Below are 17,781 nucleotides of genomic sequence, written 5' to 3'. Positions count from 1 at the left end.
AAATATAATATAGAATCAACATCTATGCTTCAACGAGCTAAGGGTACTTTGGTTGTAAATAAAATGATAATTCACAAGAATACAGCTTCTATCGTATGCCATTAATCATCGCTTAATTTTTGCTCGAAGCGGATAGTATTTGCATTTGTATCCTTCGTTTGGCTTTATTCCAGGACATAAGGCAGAGTCCGCATACAGTTTGCTATTTCAAAAACGCTGAGCTGTGTTTCTGAATATGGAAATTTTGTTTAGCTTTTCCTTAACATAAATTTATAGATGTAGTATCTTATATCCTACGTATTTTTTATATTCGTGTATTATCCATGTGTATGTGTGTGTATTTTAAATAAAAGTATGCCTGCATTAATCAGAACGATATTTATCACATAGTAATACGACAAAAATAAACGCTATGTTGAAGTTTAATCACTTGTCAGCTCGTAAGCTGAGTTTAAGTGACGTTAAAGAAGCAAAAAAAAACATCCGTTAAGTAAAAGGAACTATTAACAACGGTAATTGAGGCAATAAATAAAACTTTTAGAGTACAAAGTAAAAAGAAAGTGCGTCTGGTGAGAAATGGCCGTTTTGATGTCGTTTCGTCTTCATAAAGAAGGAAGGTAAGTAACCATCGTTTGATAGAAGTACACGCTGCAAACATGTTCATCCAGTACTTGCAGGTTTTGTCAAGAATTCTATACCATCAAGAATTGAAAAGCTCGAATGTGAACCCGCGATTTCTGTATAAGAACTTGAGGTATGTATTCGAACGACTGTACTATCGCGGCTCAAAATGTCTATCGAGCTTAATATGAGTAAACGTTTGTTACTTTCCAAGCCAATTGTCTGTGTTTAACACAAGTTATGTTCTCATATTTATTGCGAATTTATTAGCATACAACGAGATGATATATTTCAATCATAAATCGTGATTAACTTTTCTCCCTCATGGAAACTTTAATGGCTGTGTTCGCGAGTTTATGTCCTGTATATATTTACTAAGGAACACTTCGTATTTTATCATCCATTGTCAATTTGTACGCGAAATTATTAATTGACAAAGCACTTGTTATTTCGAAATCATTAATTAAAAATGTATGGTAAATTGATTTTGATAATTTTAAGTAAAATGATTTATTCATGTAATAAAAAATATCGTGTAGGTTACAACGAGTTTTCGTAAATCAATAAGACACTTATGATTTTACCTTGTGTGCAATAAAGACTTAATTTTCCTCATATAAATGTACTAGCTGTTACCGCCCGGTTCGCTGTGCATTAAATAAAATAATATGAAAATATTAACAGAATTAATAAAGATAATACCTTGTAACGATCTACGAACGTGTTCACGTGATTGCCAAACAAAAACAACCATTATATATATGTAGATAGTACATAAATTAGAATAATGATAATGTGTTTATAAGGGATCAGTGAAATGACGATCACATATATTTGGTCAGTGCAAGTTTTATATATGTGAGTTTTAATGTTAGCAGTAGATTTTCCTTGATTATATAAGGTTCCGTTTTACTCGGAAAATAAAGGATCCCTGAGGACGGTAAAAATTTATACGTTTGACCTTTGTATGTATGTGTCGTTTTGTTTCTTTCGTCCAAACGACGAATTTAAAAAGGCAGAGCTGAAAGTATTATTTAGTTTGGAATAGGTACCTTTGGTTTTTTAGTTACTTAGGAAAAAACGATTAGACTCTTTTTCCAATTATATAACTCATTAAAATTATTAAGTTGACGTTACTTGTAGGTTTTTATTATTTATGTTTAGGCTAACTGCGCTTTTACACGGTTTTTTACCAATTTTTTACTATTATTCTTCCTTGAGACAAACTCATTAACGATTATAAAAAGGTTATACTTTAATTAAAATAACACCATACATAAATTCACATGCTAAGTCGAAACTTAATTAAAAAAGCAATTGTGTAAAATTTTGAATATTATCTACATTCTATACACCAATAATATAGCTATCCCTCTCTAATAAAAAAAAAAGTTCACACATTGATTTAAACACAGTTCATGTTTCTTCGGAATATTAATATATTATTTATTTTCATTCTTAACAAGAAAGGGAAGAGAAACTGCCTTGTACGGTATAGATCACGTAAGCACGTGATCAGTATTTACGTCGCGATGAGGTACGATTTCGAATACAAACGTGTAAAAAATACGGATGTTTGAACACAGACGTATAGCCGTATATAGCTTTAGCCGGGGTATTTGTTAATGTTACAGCGAGCTAGGAAATATATTTATGGTATGACTTGTTTGTATTTGACAAATCAAAAAAGTGCCTTATTCCATCTTTCGAGGACGTACGATCGTAGATTTTATTTTTTAAGTAGTATAATAAGCATGATGGGAATGAATCTAATTTAAAGATCTGGAGGCCCTAGAGCAACAGAGACGTGAATACCCTAGTAATTATATTATGAATTAATTTAAATATTTTAATTTTGATCAGTAAGCTATAATTTCGTTTTTTGTGTCGGTAAATTTTAAAACAATAATTAGTGACATAATTATAATTTGACTATATCCAGACATTTGTTAATTCCAGGCCCTTCTCATGTATAGGCCCCAGAGCAGTTGCCCCGGTAGCCCCCTCTAAATCCGGCCCTGCTGTTACTAATGAATATACAGCATATAAAAAATTACTTTACATTAGAAAAAAAAGGTAGGCTTAAATTATTATACAATACTATAATATTTAGGTTACGTAATACGTAAAAAATTAAGTAATTCCTAGACAAAACAGTGTGTTGGCTTCCCCTTAAACAAGGGAAGCCAATTTATTATATAATGTTGTAAAAATAGGCCTTCGGCGGTGACTGTAGTCAAATCACGTCACGTCTAAATATAATAGGAGGTACGTCATATCAAAGTTCAAAGTTAAATAAAATTGAGACTGTCTCTATGAAAGGTGAACGAATTAATAATAGAACTATTAAATTAATCGATAAAAATTATCGACCACTATCGTTTTCGATATCTATTATTAATAATCCAATAACTAAATTCCATAATGCAAATAAAGCAATTGCGGTCACTACTTTATTTGCTTCTTGTGATAAGACTGTTGTAATACAATTTGCAATACTAAACTTTTTAAATCGGCCTTATTCAAAAAATATCTCAGAATTCGTGTTATTTAAATGTGTTCGTGTTATCGGAGTTGAGATAATCATGATTAAGTTCTTACAAATAACTTGTGTTTTTAATGTTTTAGTTTTGATTATTTATTAAATAAGAATAATTCACACTTTCACATAAACATTTTAATGTAAATTCTGAATAGTTCAAGAGATGTATTTAGGTCTGTTAATCCGTTACAGTCTTTTAGCATTAAAGCTATTGAGTTGTATGGCAACACTGTACTATCAACGTGGGTTGAATTCCTAAGATCTATAGTGCGGTGATCAACCGCAGCATTACTGGCCAATGTCCGGTATCATTTATCTTTTAGTATAAATAAGAACTGATTCTTTGGTTATATGTTTTATTTTACATCAGAATTCTATTAAATATATTTTTTTTTATTCGTTATAATGGCATAATATGGACTATCTGATGGTCAACGGTCACTACTGCTAATAGACAATGACAGTGTGATAAATATTTACCATCTCTTATATAGTCAATTCAGCGCCCAACCTTGGGGACTAAGATGTAATGTAACTTCTGTCTGTAATTCCTCAGAACACAAAAATGTTACATATTGCTGTTTGATGGTAGATGCGTTTAATACCACACGGTGAAATAAATGGTGTAAGACTAAAAATTTGGGTATCACCTTTCCATCCGTGTCACCTTTTCATAAGAATGTCGTTGAGCAAAAAGAAAAATTGAAATGAAATTCTTTTAGTGTTCGGTGCCATTACAATATAACAAGTAAGTTAAATCGTGACCGTGCAGAGGTCAGCTGGCGTGACGTTAGCATCGAGGATGGCTGAGATTAGCGATGACTCATCGAATCCAGGCTTCGTGTCAATTTATTTATCAAATACCCGGTAATATATGATGCTTACACTTTCGATATTGGATACTCCGAGCCTTAAACGGAACAAAATAAAAATATACATTTACGAAATACTAATATTGGATAAATAATAAATATTGGTTAGAGCAATACTTTGCTTCGCAAAAGAGAGTAGATATTGTGCAAAGCCTCTAGGTTAAGTTTTATTATAAGCTACATTTGTGAAGGCGATGACGTGATTTTTTTCCATTCATTTCCAAACTTTGTCCAATTTTGTTTAGAATTGACGAGATTTTTTTTAAATATTTGGCACATTCTTTGGCATAAACTCTGGTCCGTCCAGATTAAAACGCGTTACGTATTACATCTTCATATAATTATGTTAATAAGAAAATATGATGGATATGCATGAAAACGCAAGTCACGTGACTATGACGTAACGATAATGCATGCTAGTTGTTATTTATAGTGTTTACTTTGTCACTTTTGTAATTCGATCTGCTTGCATGATCAGCAATCAGTGATTATGTATATTGTGATGCGTTTCTAATGAAACAGTTAGCAACTTTTGAGTTTGTAATAGTTAATAATTCATCCTGTCCGATGACATCTTTAAAAAATTACACAACATTTTTTGATAATTAATCAAAAAAACCTCTTTATCCCGACGCGTGTTGCCAGTAAAAATATTGCCATTAATTACAAATACTATACTACTAATACCGAGATACTTACAAAAAAGTTATAAGCTAGCCGTGTACTCGATTAGATATCTTATCAATCACTGCGACTCTTTTAAATAAAAGTCTAAACTAAAATATATGTAACAAATAAAAAAAAAAAAAAAAATCTTACATACTTTCATCTCTAATTAGATTCGTTTATTTGTTAGACCAACCCGGTTAGGCTGTTCATTGCATGTCAATCAGTCACTTTAAATATATTTGCAGTTATTTTTAAGCAATGAATTACAAATAGCAGATGAATGAAAGCGTACAGCGATTAAATATAAATCAAAGGGAACAAAGGGGTATACTTTTCAATAAGTAGATTGAAGTTCTGTATTATTCGCCAATGCGGTTGCTGTCTTTATTACTGAATCGGGTTAGGCTTTCACGCGGTAGAACTGTGCCTTTTTCTTACCTTCGGCTCAAAGCGGGAGCAGTTCTATTGAGTGTCGGGCTCACATAATGCCTTAGATTCAATGAATTGCAAGCTGACGGTTAATAAAACGAGCCAGTATTTTCTTTGAGACTTAAAGGAATTCCAACTGGATTTCAATAAGGTTTATTGCATAAAATACTTTACGAATTATTTCTTATTGTTTTTGGGTGAGGTTTTTGGGAATTTTGACTACATTATAACACCGATAGCAATATTTAATATGATAAATGGTACAGTTACTTATTTGCTAGTTTTATTATGTTTCATAATGCAAAAGAGTTTGCTACCCGTTCCGACTTCGTAAGAACGTTTATACAAAGTTATCCATCACAAAAAGTTGGGCGCCCTAGGGGGGCTAAGTTTTTATTTCCTAAAAACCTCTATTAGTGGTTTCTATTATAAAATAAACCCTTATTCCAAGTTTCCATAAAGTTGGCAGTGCGTTGATAACCAGTCAGGGCAAACATATAATAAATGAAAAATGTATCAAATTACTGCAAAATTAATGACCCTGTTTCTTGGTAATTGTTTCGTCTAAGCTCGGATAGTAACAACTTCCTAAAATATTAGTCTTTATAAGAGTGAGAGTAGATATGATTTTAAGTGTTATTATTGAAGATACAATGTTACGATCGGTTAATAAATAACCTTAATAAAAACACAAGGCTAATAAACATTAAAATGATTTTATGTAAAATTTTACCTTTAACACGTAATAACATTTTAGGTACTTAAGTCGCCAAATGAATTTTGTTTACGATGGCGTCAATGTTGTGTCTTTGAATACTATAAAACTTTAAGGAGTAAATGTAAAAAGTATCCATAAAATACGGTAAAAGTTATTTCCCAGTACAGTATAGCAAAATATATACCAAGATTGGACTTAGGTCGAGATCACACCGTGACGTTTGATGATGTCGTCGAGCCGATTTCGTTCACAGCCGACAATCTCATGGGAAACCAATTAACTACGCAGGATATAATGTAGTGCACAAAATACTACATTTGTATTTTGTGCAAACACAGGTACACTGTCATAATAGGACGGCAAATCGGACACGACCGGAAAGAGTTCAGGCACAGGACCAACGGCTCTATGTGCTTTTCGAGGCACGATAGTGTACAAACATCCAACTTTCAGTCTTTGGACTGTTACTGTGAATTTTCGATAGCCCTTTTTTTCTACCGTAACCTCTTTTTAAAGAATTATTAGGAATGTGCATTGTTTTTGGATTTACTAAAATTTCAATTTAAAAATTAAATGTAATGGGAGCAAGGTTGCATCAGCATAAGCTCGTAGTGAGTTACGTTATATACTTAAATAAGACTTGATATTTTACCGTCATCGTGCCTATAAAGTTGTATTATTATTGCTGAAGTAAAAACATTAAAAAGAAGATTTGGAGCATGTCCACCACGTTGTTCTAATGCAGTGTATACACAATATGTAGGTTTCCTCACGATGTTTTCCTTCCCCGCCGAAGTCAAAATCATAAATTACGCAAACTTTTTACGTTTATGAAGTTAGATGGTATCAGTTTTTCTTTTAAACGTATACACGTTTTTTCATTCAAATAATACTAAAACCTTAAAATTAATAGAACTCTTTTAGGAAATAAATAGTTAGCTGATTTTTTATATATTTTTTCTTAAAAACGATACAATTTTCGTTAAGACTACTAATTATTATTTTTCTAACCACAGGCTCATCTTGACTTTCAAAATGAATCGTTATACATTGTAATTTTTTAAAAGTGTTTACGCGTTAGTATTGCTTATAACCGACTGTCATTTCAGGTTAAATGACAAGTAGTAATGAATATTCATTGTTTCGCAACGTTTTTGTTTAGTAAATAACTTTTGAGTTCCAGTGAAATTGTCAAAGGCGACTAAATCATGAAATATTCACAAGGCGCTTTGTCTTACAAGATTGTAAACCACAACCGTAAATATGGACATTTAAAACATAAAGGATATATTTACAACAATATACAAAGTTACGAGTAATTTGTAACGTAATATGGAATACTCTGTTTTACTAAGATAATTACTTTTCAAAAGGTCAAAGCAACTGCTTAGACGTTTATTACTTAAAAACGCGTAGAACAATCACAAAAACACAATTACATAAATTTGAAATACTAATAGCGGTATTATGGCTTTCAATAAATTACATAACGTCAATACTCATTGCAATAAATTCTCTTTCGAAAATAATGAAATGTTAGTTTAGTTGGGACTCAATGAAATACAGCTGATACCCGCTAATCCCGTATCAGCGAGTCGGAAATAATGTGAAATGAATGGGCATCGGCAAAGTTCAGTGATCTCTATCTTCCCACCGGCACGGTAGGTAACGTCGTTCTAAATGGTACAATAGCTTGCTCACTATTAGGTGAGCACCAGGAAATAACTAGAACGTAAGTTTAAGTTATCGGAGCACTAAATAATAGTAATGCTTGAAATTGCGTTCTTTTTTGTAATTCAATACTTTATATTTGTAGTAAAATGAGATTTTTATGAAAAAAAAAAATATTTATGAATGTTTAACATTAAACATTGAGTAGAGATTTTGTTAGCGAGTATGATTTTGAATTATAGTAAAATGAATTGTAAAATTTAAAATTTTTAATCATATCAATATTGGTCTCTCCAAAACGAATCAGATTTGTTTCATACTGTATTAAAATAAAAAAAAAATAGTTTAAAGACGTTTACATGCAATTGGACGTTGCATAATTTTTTTTATAAAGATTTTTTTATTAATGATTTCGTCGTTCTTAAATTATTATAACAGATACAAGAAAACCATGTGAATAATATTTTTAGATGACTATGAAAAAGTAATTTTTCTATTAAAGATGTTTATATAAAACTCCGTGTTTTTTTTTTCATTTTATTGTTTGGTTTGCTTGGCATCTAATTATTTAAAAAAGTATTATGAGATCATTATTTTAATAAATATAAACGGTTACATTAGCAAAATACAATTTATAAACAACGAACGCTCCTATAAATATCATGAATTTCAAAGCCAAAACGTGTCTAGGGAGAGTTAGACGGCTGGAAATTAAAAATTGAAAATAATATTAAGCAATTGTTTTTAATAAAAAAATATAAAACCTGTTTATCATAACCTTTTCTGTTTCGGTCAGACTTTATTATAATACGAAATTTCAAAAATAGAATTGCTTGAAAAAATTTAAGTATCGAATACCTCGTCGTTAATTATAGTCGTTCAAATAGTAAGCGAATGTCATATCCATTTAATTAATTGAAAACCAGTGATATTACATTCTTGGGCCTTGTAACTAGTTTCAAAGCAAACATTTCGACACCTGACCGCACACCTGGGCACACGGCTATAGAAAATACACATCAACAACATAGCTCATAACATATTTAACAGCAAAAAAATTCATGAGAATTCTTCACAAAAACATAAAAAGATCAAATAGACATTTTTAAATTTATTCACCTTTTATTTCTTGGAAAATACACAGTATTATCATTATTAAAAACAACATTAAAATTAAAAAACACAAAATTTATTATAATTTTACATAATTATTCAAGAAATTATAATTAAGTATTTTTTAATAAAATTGAAGTCAAACATCACACTAGTTACTAACCGCGACTTGGAATAGCTTTCCTAAGCGATGACACAAATACCCTTAGTTTAAATTTACTTTGCGGTAGGACTTTGTGCAAGCCCGTCTGTGTAAATACCACCCATCCATCATAAATTTTTCACCAATCAGCAATGTTCAGTATTATTGTGTTCCCGTATCAAGGCTGAGTGATGCAAGGTAACTACAGGCGCAAGAGAATAACATATTCCCAAAGTTGCTGGCACATTAACGATGGAAGCGATGGTTGATATTTCTTAACAGAGCCAATGTCTATCAGGAGTTCGAGACCACATACAAAAGGTAGTCAATCTTCCTACATTTATAAACGTAAACATTTGAAAGTTAAGATAACGAAAGAATAAAATTATCTGTAGACATGATGATTATATCAAGATTACAATTATCTAATAAGATCGTTTTATAGAACCGCACGATCATAACGATTTCGATTAGATACGATACGGATTGTGTTCCTGTAACGCTAGTCGTGATGTGTGCTCAGTGAAAGTAATGGCTTAGTCGTACTTGTAACTGTCGGATTATATTAATGACAATATAATACGTACCTATCTCACGGTGAAATATGATGTAGGTCTTACGTGAGTTCGAGTCGTGGGTTTATTCGAATATGAAAATTTAGTTGTGGATTGCCTTGCAAGGACGTCTACTGAAAGTACATGGTTTATTTGTACTGATAAAACTCTTATATAATAAGGTTTTACATAAGAATTAAATTTATAATAGATATATAATATAATATTAATATTATAATATATCTTTACATTGTTTTTGATTAATCGTTTTTTTTCAAATGTGGGTATCAAAATTTAGCGGGATAGTTTTAAAAAAATACGCACGTCGAATTGTATTGGCAGGTCAATTTTTTTTGTTTAGATGGCATTTATTACGCAATAACTTTGCTCATTGCAGGTAAATATATATATTTTTCTTAGAAATCTGATTGCGGTATTAGTACTAAAGATATTTATTTATAAACTAAACAAAACACATACCTGTATCGTATCCGTAATTGTTTGTACGTTTCGTAATAATAATCCATTGTCTTTATAAATATTTATTGGATTTCGCAAAACTGAACTCATTTTTGGATTAATGTCTAATATGAAAACCAGATGTTTGACAAAACCAGTTTTGTATACAGAAACAAATTTATACACAGAATTGATTGTTTAATATAATTCCACACTGAACATAAATCTCTATGGTTTTGAATAGGGAAATAGTTTTTTTTATTTATCATAACAAGTTTGAGTTAATGATGAATATGTACAAGACGTTGAGAATATGTCGTGTATGTGGTCATGCAAGGCCAGTTTTATTAGCGATTTTAATACATTATATATATATATTATATTATATTATATATATTACAGTACCAACGAATTATAAATTTTAACTTCTTATAAAACTTTAATTAACTGAGCTCAGTGCTTTGATGAAAAATTAATGAAGGTATAAATTAGATCTTACTAATAAACCTAAAGCCGAATGGTGCTAAAATTGAAGTTTTACTGAATGTTTTAGCTCTCGTGTATATTTTAAAGGCAATGTCTGTCTATGCATTGAAAAGTTATTCAGGTCGAATATTAATGATTTTTAACAAAAGGGAAAAGCATCTGTGTTTGTAAAAGAATGTTAACTGAATAAATAGATCTTGTTGATGTTAAATCAGAAATATAAAATAAATATATTTAAATGAAATAGTCTGAATACCTATCAATATCATTGTAACCATAGATAAAAAATGATAAGCGTTGGAATTTTGTCATAGGAATTTTTAAATATATTTTTGAAATAAAAATTCAAATAACTTGACAAGACTTTCGATCAAGAATTTAACAAATATTATACCGTTAAAATTTTCGTAGTTCTAAATTTAAAATATATGTAATTATAATAAAAATGCAGTGCACATTAGAACCGACAACCGCATTGTTTGTTTATGATTATTATTTTAATTTTCGATGAATCATACGTCGGTATGTATAGATGTGTCGTAACCTTCATTGTTTCGTATTCTAATTTGAGACTTCTCGGACGACAAAAAATATTTATACCTATCATAACTCAATAAAATATATCTGATTATATATCATATATATATATATATATATATATATTTATAAAATCATTTTATTGCCATCGTACCTAAGTATTTTTTTTTAATTTTTACTTAATATTAAAACAATTAAGTCATATTAATTAATACAACAATCATATTTAAACAATAAAAAACAAACCTTTTTTGTTCCTAAGCGTTGCTCCGAAAATTGATTCTATTGAAATAACCCACACGATATTATATTAAAATCGAAATATAATCACTAATCAGATCAGAATTATTTGTATAAATATAACGCTCAGAAATGTAACCGCGTTCACTCGACAGGAACGCCGAACTCGACTGAAGTAATACGGCATCGTGTGCCCTGCACGTGAGACGCTTTTCTGATACAAGTATCGATAACTTTTTCATTCATTTCCTTCTCGCCTTGACTTACAACTATACAGTTGCTCATCTCCGCCGCTATGGATATAATCCTTGCATTGATCAACGCTCAAGAAACGTAACTTGTAAGCTAAAGTCAAGCGGGATTTCTCGCACGTAAACAAATTCGATTCAAAAATGAGATTATAATACCCAGGTGAAATTGTCGAAGCGTGTATATCCCTGTGGTTATATCCCGTGTAAATTGTGGGAAATATATTTGAAATTGCTTTTAAATTTATATCTTCCCATCATACTTAAATAATTCATCTCGAACATTCTATGAGAGTATGCGTAAGTTAAGATAAACTCGCATTTATTAACCACAGATTGGTGTTGGATAATATTTTATTTTGTAGTATTTATTGAGTGACGTAGTTAGAATTTATAATCTATATTCATTAATAACAAATCATCGATAAAAATATCAAGTTTGTTTTATTTTTGTAGCTGCTTAAGTTTTAAGTAGATCAATATCATTTTTTGTCATTGTTCAAATGATTAAAAAAAAATCATAAAATGTACAATTACGTCTAAATGCAAACGACTAACTTTTATTATACAAATCTGACGTGTGGAATACGTGACCAATACGTGAGAAAAGAAGGTTAGTCAGACAAATAAACATATCAAGTTAGCAGCGCAAAATGCTAACACAACTCCCCAATTGTTTTTCTTAATCATTTGTACGTTCTAAGAAACTGGTCAAGATGTAACATAGCAGTATCTTGTTTTATATAGCGATGCTAACTTGTTAATTGTTTTCAAACAAGGTATTATTAGATAAGGAATACAAATTGTATGTACAATTTCAAAAGTATTCTTTATTTAAATGATTTAAATGAAAATCCGTTACCTTTAATTTTAAAATTAGAAGTGTAATTTATGAGTATTTTAAGCTGTGTAAATAACATATTTTTAACTTAATCGTACACGTTCTTTTTCCAGGTACATCGTGTTCATTTCCAGAGAGGAAATATGGAGCGAATGAAGGCAAAAATAAAGGTTCATTGAGTTTGCTCGTTGATTAAGCTGGGTCACTTCCGGGCATGGCGGGGGAATCCGATTACCTATAACACAGTGTTTATTCTTCCGTTCGGGGCTGAACTGTTTTCGTTTCTTTTGTGCAATTAATAGAATCGCTTGTTTCCATAATCCTTTGTAAAAAAAAAAAACTATAGGGATTCTGATAATTAAAAAAAATTGTAGGCTTTATGTTAAGAAAAGCTCAGTGGCTGTCCGGAGTAAGGAAGTCAGCAATGTTTACACTCTTACGTTGCACTAGTACACTGTAGTGACGAATTTGTCGTACCAAAAAAGATAGCGCAGATTGGATAGTTTCTCTTGAGAACAGCAGATGTGGCCAACACTATAAAAAAATAGTATTCTTTTTCCGTTTCAATCATAATAATAATTATCTTCATAAATATTTAAAAGAAATACTTATATAGCTTATTATTGAAGCAAAAATGTTGCAATAAATTTTAGCAAAAAAAGAGACTTATTTTCCTGACTGACACCATTCATTTTACACGTCACTGTTTATTTAATGAGTTTTGGAACCACGAAGTCTATGAAGAAGCGTTGACACCACCAGTGTAACTTGAAACGCACCTGACCCTTCAGTACATGCGACACCGGGGTCAAGTTTTAAATAGTTTATAGTCTTTTGTCTTACGTCACCGAAAGTAGGTTGTAATATTAAGCCTTTTGGTATTTTTCCCATCACGATGCGCAAGCGTCTTTCATAATAGTAATTGGTGATTTTTTTTTTTTTTAATCGTCAGTATTCGTAACTTAATAAGTATTGGTAGGCACTAGGATACCTACAAAGTAGTAATTAAGGAATGTTTTAATAGAACCTATTTTCTTGACTCACAAATATAAGTACGTATGCATAGGTGTTCGCTTACTGTACATTTAATTCCAAAGAGAAAATAAGCTTTCATTTTCTTCCCTTTCTTTACGAAGGACTTCGTTTCCGAAGTTGTTTTGTCGGAGATAAACAATGGTAGTTGATGGAAATACAAAACCCAGATATATATATATACAAAAGACGCAAAAGACTTGATGTATTGCAAACTCAAATAATAATTAATTACTATTTACTGTATAAACACGATATCTCACGTTTTTTTTTTTATTAAATTATTTGAAAAGTGTTACAACGTAAATTCGGCCTCATTTAAGAGATACCTCAGGTTTTGTTAATGCAATCTATTTTCGGAATTCCGGTCAATTTACAAACCTAAGCGAATTTGACCCTCGGTCCTTGAAGTCAATAGGCCCTAAAATGTCATTAACTGTAGTTAAGTATATATATTACTAAATATTTTTTAAAATATAATTATATATTAATAATACATGTAAATTGATTTCGATTGAAAAAGAGTAACTACTGAGTTTCTTTCCGGTTTTTTGTAAAATGACGACTCAAATGTACATACAACAGAAACTACTAACACGATTGACATCGAATTTTAATATAACGATATTTTATAGTTTTAGGACTGAAATAAGTTATCTATAGGTTTATTAGTGCCATATTCTTTGAGATACAGCTCATTACGGTAACGCGGGTAGAGAGAAAATTGTCAGTCTGCGTGATTTCCAATCGAAAGTTGTGAAACTATAGCAGATAGGCCAAAAAATCGTGTTAGAAATTTTCAGACAGATAGGAAAATCTCTGATTTCCATTATTAAATTCCTCTTACTATAATTATTATGATCACATACAATACAAACATCTTTACTGATTGTGACTTCATTAATTTCTTAAGCAAACAAGCAAAATTAACTTTGTATATCAAAGTGCTGTCCTTTTTAGTTAAAAAAGGAATTGATTTCTACATGGCGTTAATATTCAAATATTAAAACAAATATACCTCTATTCAAATATTTTTAACATATAATTTTACAGATATAAGATTAAACTTAAAATAACCACAAGTTCGGAATATAGATTCTACCAATCGGAAAGAAACTCCTAATTTAAGTTACTCTTTTCCACCAATCAAAAGTCATAGGTATGAGATTATATATATTTATTGGCTAAGCTTTGAGAAATAATGTTACCTATTTATGAACTACTAGTTCATTTTTATGATACTAAAGGAGTAACTACTGAATAGGCCATCAAATTATACGAAAATACAAGACATTGTAACATTTCTTAAAGTCTTTAAGGGTTAAGTCCATTTTACCTAGTCGTATAAATGCTACTATTATTCTGCTAACGAAGTTAAAAGCCTGCGACTATAAAGGTATAAGTTTTCCTGCTCAATTAGTTAAATGTTTGCTAAGTAGTAACGTACTAACAAGAATTTGCACATTTAGACGCACGTGTAATATTAAACCAAGCTGATTACGTAGAAGGGAAAGCCTCGTAAGTTTACTTACACTAATAATATGTCGTTATATATGTATATATATAATATATATTGTACATGTCATATGTATGTTTGTATGTTTAAGAGATCTTGTATGATTCATCTATTCATATTAAAGAGGTCTAGGTTTTAGCAAGAGAGGATTTGCGGAGAATCTAATGGGATAAAAAGATGAAATGAAACAGGATGAGTATTAACTGATACTAATGATGTTCTGTAATTACACGAATATTCTTTGAAAACATCTTTGACTTCAAAACTTGTGATTTTTCTAAAGTAATATTTGCGCAAGTTTAATTGGATTTATTAAATAGTATAAGGTTTAATCAATGATTGCAGATAGATATTAACAGTCGAATAACATAATATATATATGAATTTAAAGTTATATATTAGTTTAAAAATAAATATTTTTTTTTAGAATCTAAACAATTTATGAAATAATAAAGTTTAAAGGAGTAATGGAAATAAGGTAATGGAGTTGTATAAAAAATAATATGATTGCATTTAAGTGACGTTTGACAAGTTAATTAAATTTTTGAAATAGCTTATATACATTTTCAAGACTTCGGTCCATCCCGAAGTGCCAACACAATCTTATTCAAAGGCGTTTCAAAGAATTGAGCTGTATTTGGACCATCATGTTTTGACACCTGTTCCTCGTTCCAACTTGAATTATTAAACGTCTAAAATATCTGAAAATAGACACATCTCATCAACAGCAAGAAACGCTCTTAGCGCTGTCGCCACGCGTCTTCCAAAAGCTCTTAATGAAGACCCCGATTGATAAATATTTTACTTTTCAACGATCAACTGTTTCATTTCTAAATTTATGATCGAGTATCTAGATGAACTTATCACCAATGATACTAATAGCACTAGTGATTATTAAAATTATTGAAGAAATAATTTCATCACAAATTATCGTAGGTACAACGACAAACGCCTTTTTGGTACATATTACAATAACTTTCAATTAATATCAAATTTAAAAAGATCGCATCAATAATACAACTATATTTCATAGTAAATTAAAGCATATTAATAAAAGATAATTATTTTAATTATAACAATATTAGGTAATATTATAATTGGTCTGTATGCAGTAAGAGTCTCAGAAGTCACAAAACTAGCATTACCATATAAGTAATAAATTTAGTTTTATGGTAAGAGATCTTGTAACAGATGATCGTGAAGAAACCGCTGCGGTGACGAATAGGTCCGAGTTTCTTGACCCCTCAAGGTTATGTACCAACTTAAGAGTGTCGAACGTCGAGTCAGAACACATCGTTGTACAATTGCAATCATTTCAAATTTGGAAGAGGAATGCTTATTGTTATGTGGTATTGCGGCAGGCGTCTGTCTACAAATCGCTGCGGATGTTGACATAGTTCTTTATTACATTATTGACACCGATTTATTTGATTCGTAATTCAATGAGACATATTTATGTCAAGTTTAACGTCACGATCTAACATTCGTTATATTTTAATGATTGTCATTTTTATGACTTCGTCTAAGTCCAGTTTTGAAATAACGATCACAATTCTCTAAATATACTTTTATAATAAAGTAATTAAATAAAGAAATAAACTTTGAAATTACATTGATAGTTAATTGAATTAGTAATATATTTAGTGTTTAGCATTATTTTAATTATTTAACTTAATTATCGTAATTATCGAAATGCGAAAATATTTGTTACTCAATAAAGCTAAAACGTCTGCGGTTACTGATTAATAAAAATCACATAGAAGTCGGTTATGTTATAAAACAGGCTCCCCCGAAAAGACGGAGTGGGTACCGCTGGTTTTTTAGCGGGTATTCAGCGCCTTCAGCGCCGGCGAGCCCCACAACCCCCCAAATCAAGTAGGGGAAACGCATAGGGCATTTCTCGAGACAAAAATAAAAATGACATAAAACAGGACATCCAGTTTTAAAATTGTATAAATAAAAAACATTAGGTAACAAACAACTCGTAAATACAATAAACCACAAAAAAAAAGTTTGTCACGACATATCATTTGTCAGTCAGAAAGCATATATATTATATTACTATTCCCGCATAAAAGTAGTAATTAGTGTGAAGATCCCTTTACAAGGGTCTCAGTGCCGCAGAGCGCCCTTCAGGAGTTGCGAGTTGGTCTTCAACACAACTCCGTGGTGTACCGCCTCTAATGACAGCTATTTACTTTCAAAAGCCTGATGTCAAGAGAGATACTTAGCTTTGCAGTGGACAAGATTATTTTTTATGTACTTAAACTGCTTTACTCCTATTACGCCTTTTTATTTTTTTACGTAATTGGCAGGCGGTAGGCTTACTGATGGTAAGTGGTCACGCACATAGAGCTAAGATGTTACGTCCCTTGTGCCTGTAGTAACACTGGCTGTCACCTTTCAAACCGGAACACAACAATACTAAATTGCTGTTTGACGGTAGAATATCTGATGAGTGGGTGGTACCTAGTACCTACTCAGACTGGCTTGCACAAAGCCCTGCCACCAAGTAAAATTTTAATATAGCTTCTTATTTTTCAAATTAATAATTATTATCCATATAAAAAATAAAAAATAAACATGTTGTGCGTAAAAATAAGACATGTTTATCTAATCTCAAAATAGTTAATGATCATAAAAAAATATCTTCGAATACTAAATAGGTAAATAGTTTCAATTGGTCGGTCGGTTTGAATGTATTTAAAGAATATATCGTGCTTCATCTCAATATAAACTAAATTTGGTCAAACCGATTAGTGTGTCTGTGCTCTTTACAATAAAACGACCTTGAAATTTTAGCCCCTATGTACTAAAGTTTAAGCTCGGTACAAATAGTCTGTTACATAGACCTTTTATACATATAATCTATTAAACTTGCTTACATACATAGTAATTTTGTTTTAGAACTTAAATATACCCATATAAAACGGTTTATTTGTTGAAGTAACTGGTTTAATGTTAATGTTAAACTTATAAAAACAGTATAACACAGGCTTAGGTATCCAAATAAGTTAGTAGCGGAGCTTAAATTTATTAGCAGAGTTACACTAGCCAACTATTCGTTTAAATTACGTGTATTATTTATATT

At 30.6% G+C, this 17,781-nt stretch overlaps 2 protein-coding genes across 3 annotated transcripts in view; both read right to left on the bottom strand.

The window, feature by feature from the left end:
- The window catches only part of LOC113398947 (agrin-like), a 331,801-nt gene that overhangs the window by 20,064 nt on the left and 293,956 nt on the right, over nucleotides 1-17,781 (bottom strand). The gene's annotated exons all lie outside the window — the stretch shown is intronic.
- LOC113394675 (uncharacterized) overlaps nucleotides 1-17,781 on the bottom strand; it is a 40,580-nt gene that overhangs the window by 11,973 nt on the left and 10,826 nt on the right. The window contains exon 1 of one of the 2 annotated variants that reach the window (XM_026632074.2): nucleotides 11,060-11,219. The exons of the other annotated variant lie outside the window; for it this stretch is intronic. The gene's annotated coding sequence lies outside the window, so the exon portion shown is untranslated. Of the gene's footprint in view, nucleotides 1-11,059; nucleotides 11,220-17,781 lie in introns of those variants that run through there. 2 annotated transcript variants of the gene reach the window in all.

This window comes from Vanessa tameamea, chromosome 2 (genome assembly GCF_037043105.1).
Source record: "Vanessa tameamea isolate UH-Manoa-2023 chromosome 2, ilVanTame1 primary haplotype, whole genome shotgun sequence".
NCBI classification, from domain to species: Eukaryota; Metazoa; Arthropoda; class Insecta; order Lepidoptera; family Nymphalidae; genus Vanessa; species Vanessa tameamea.
This window is presented reverse-complemented; position numbering and strand designations above follow the sequence as displayed.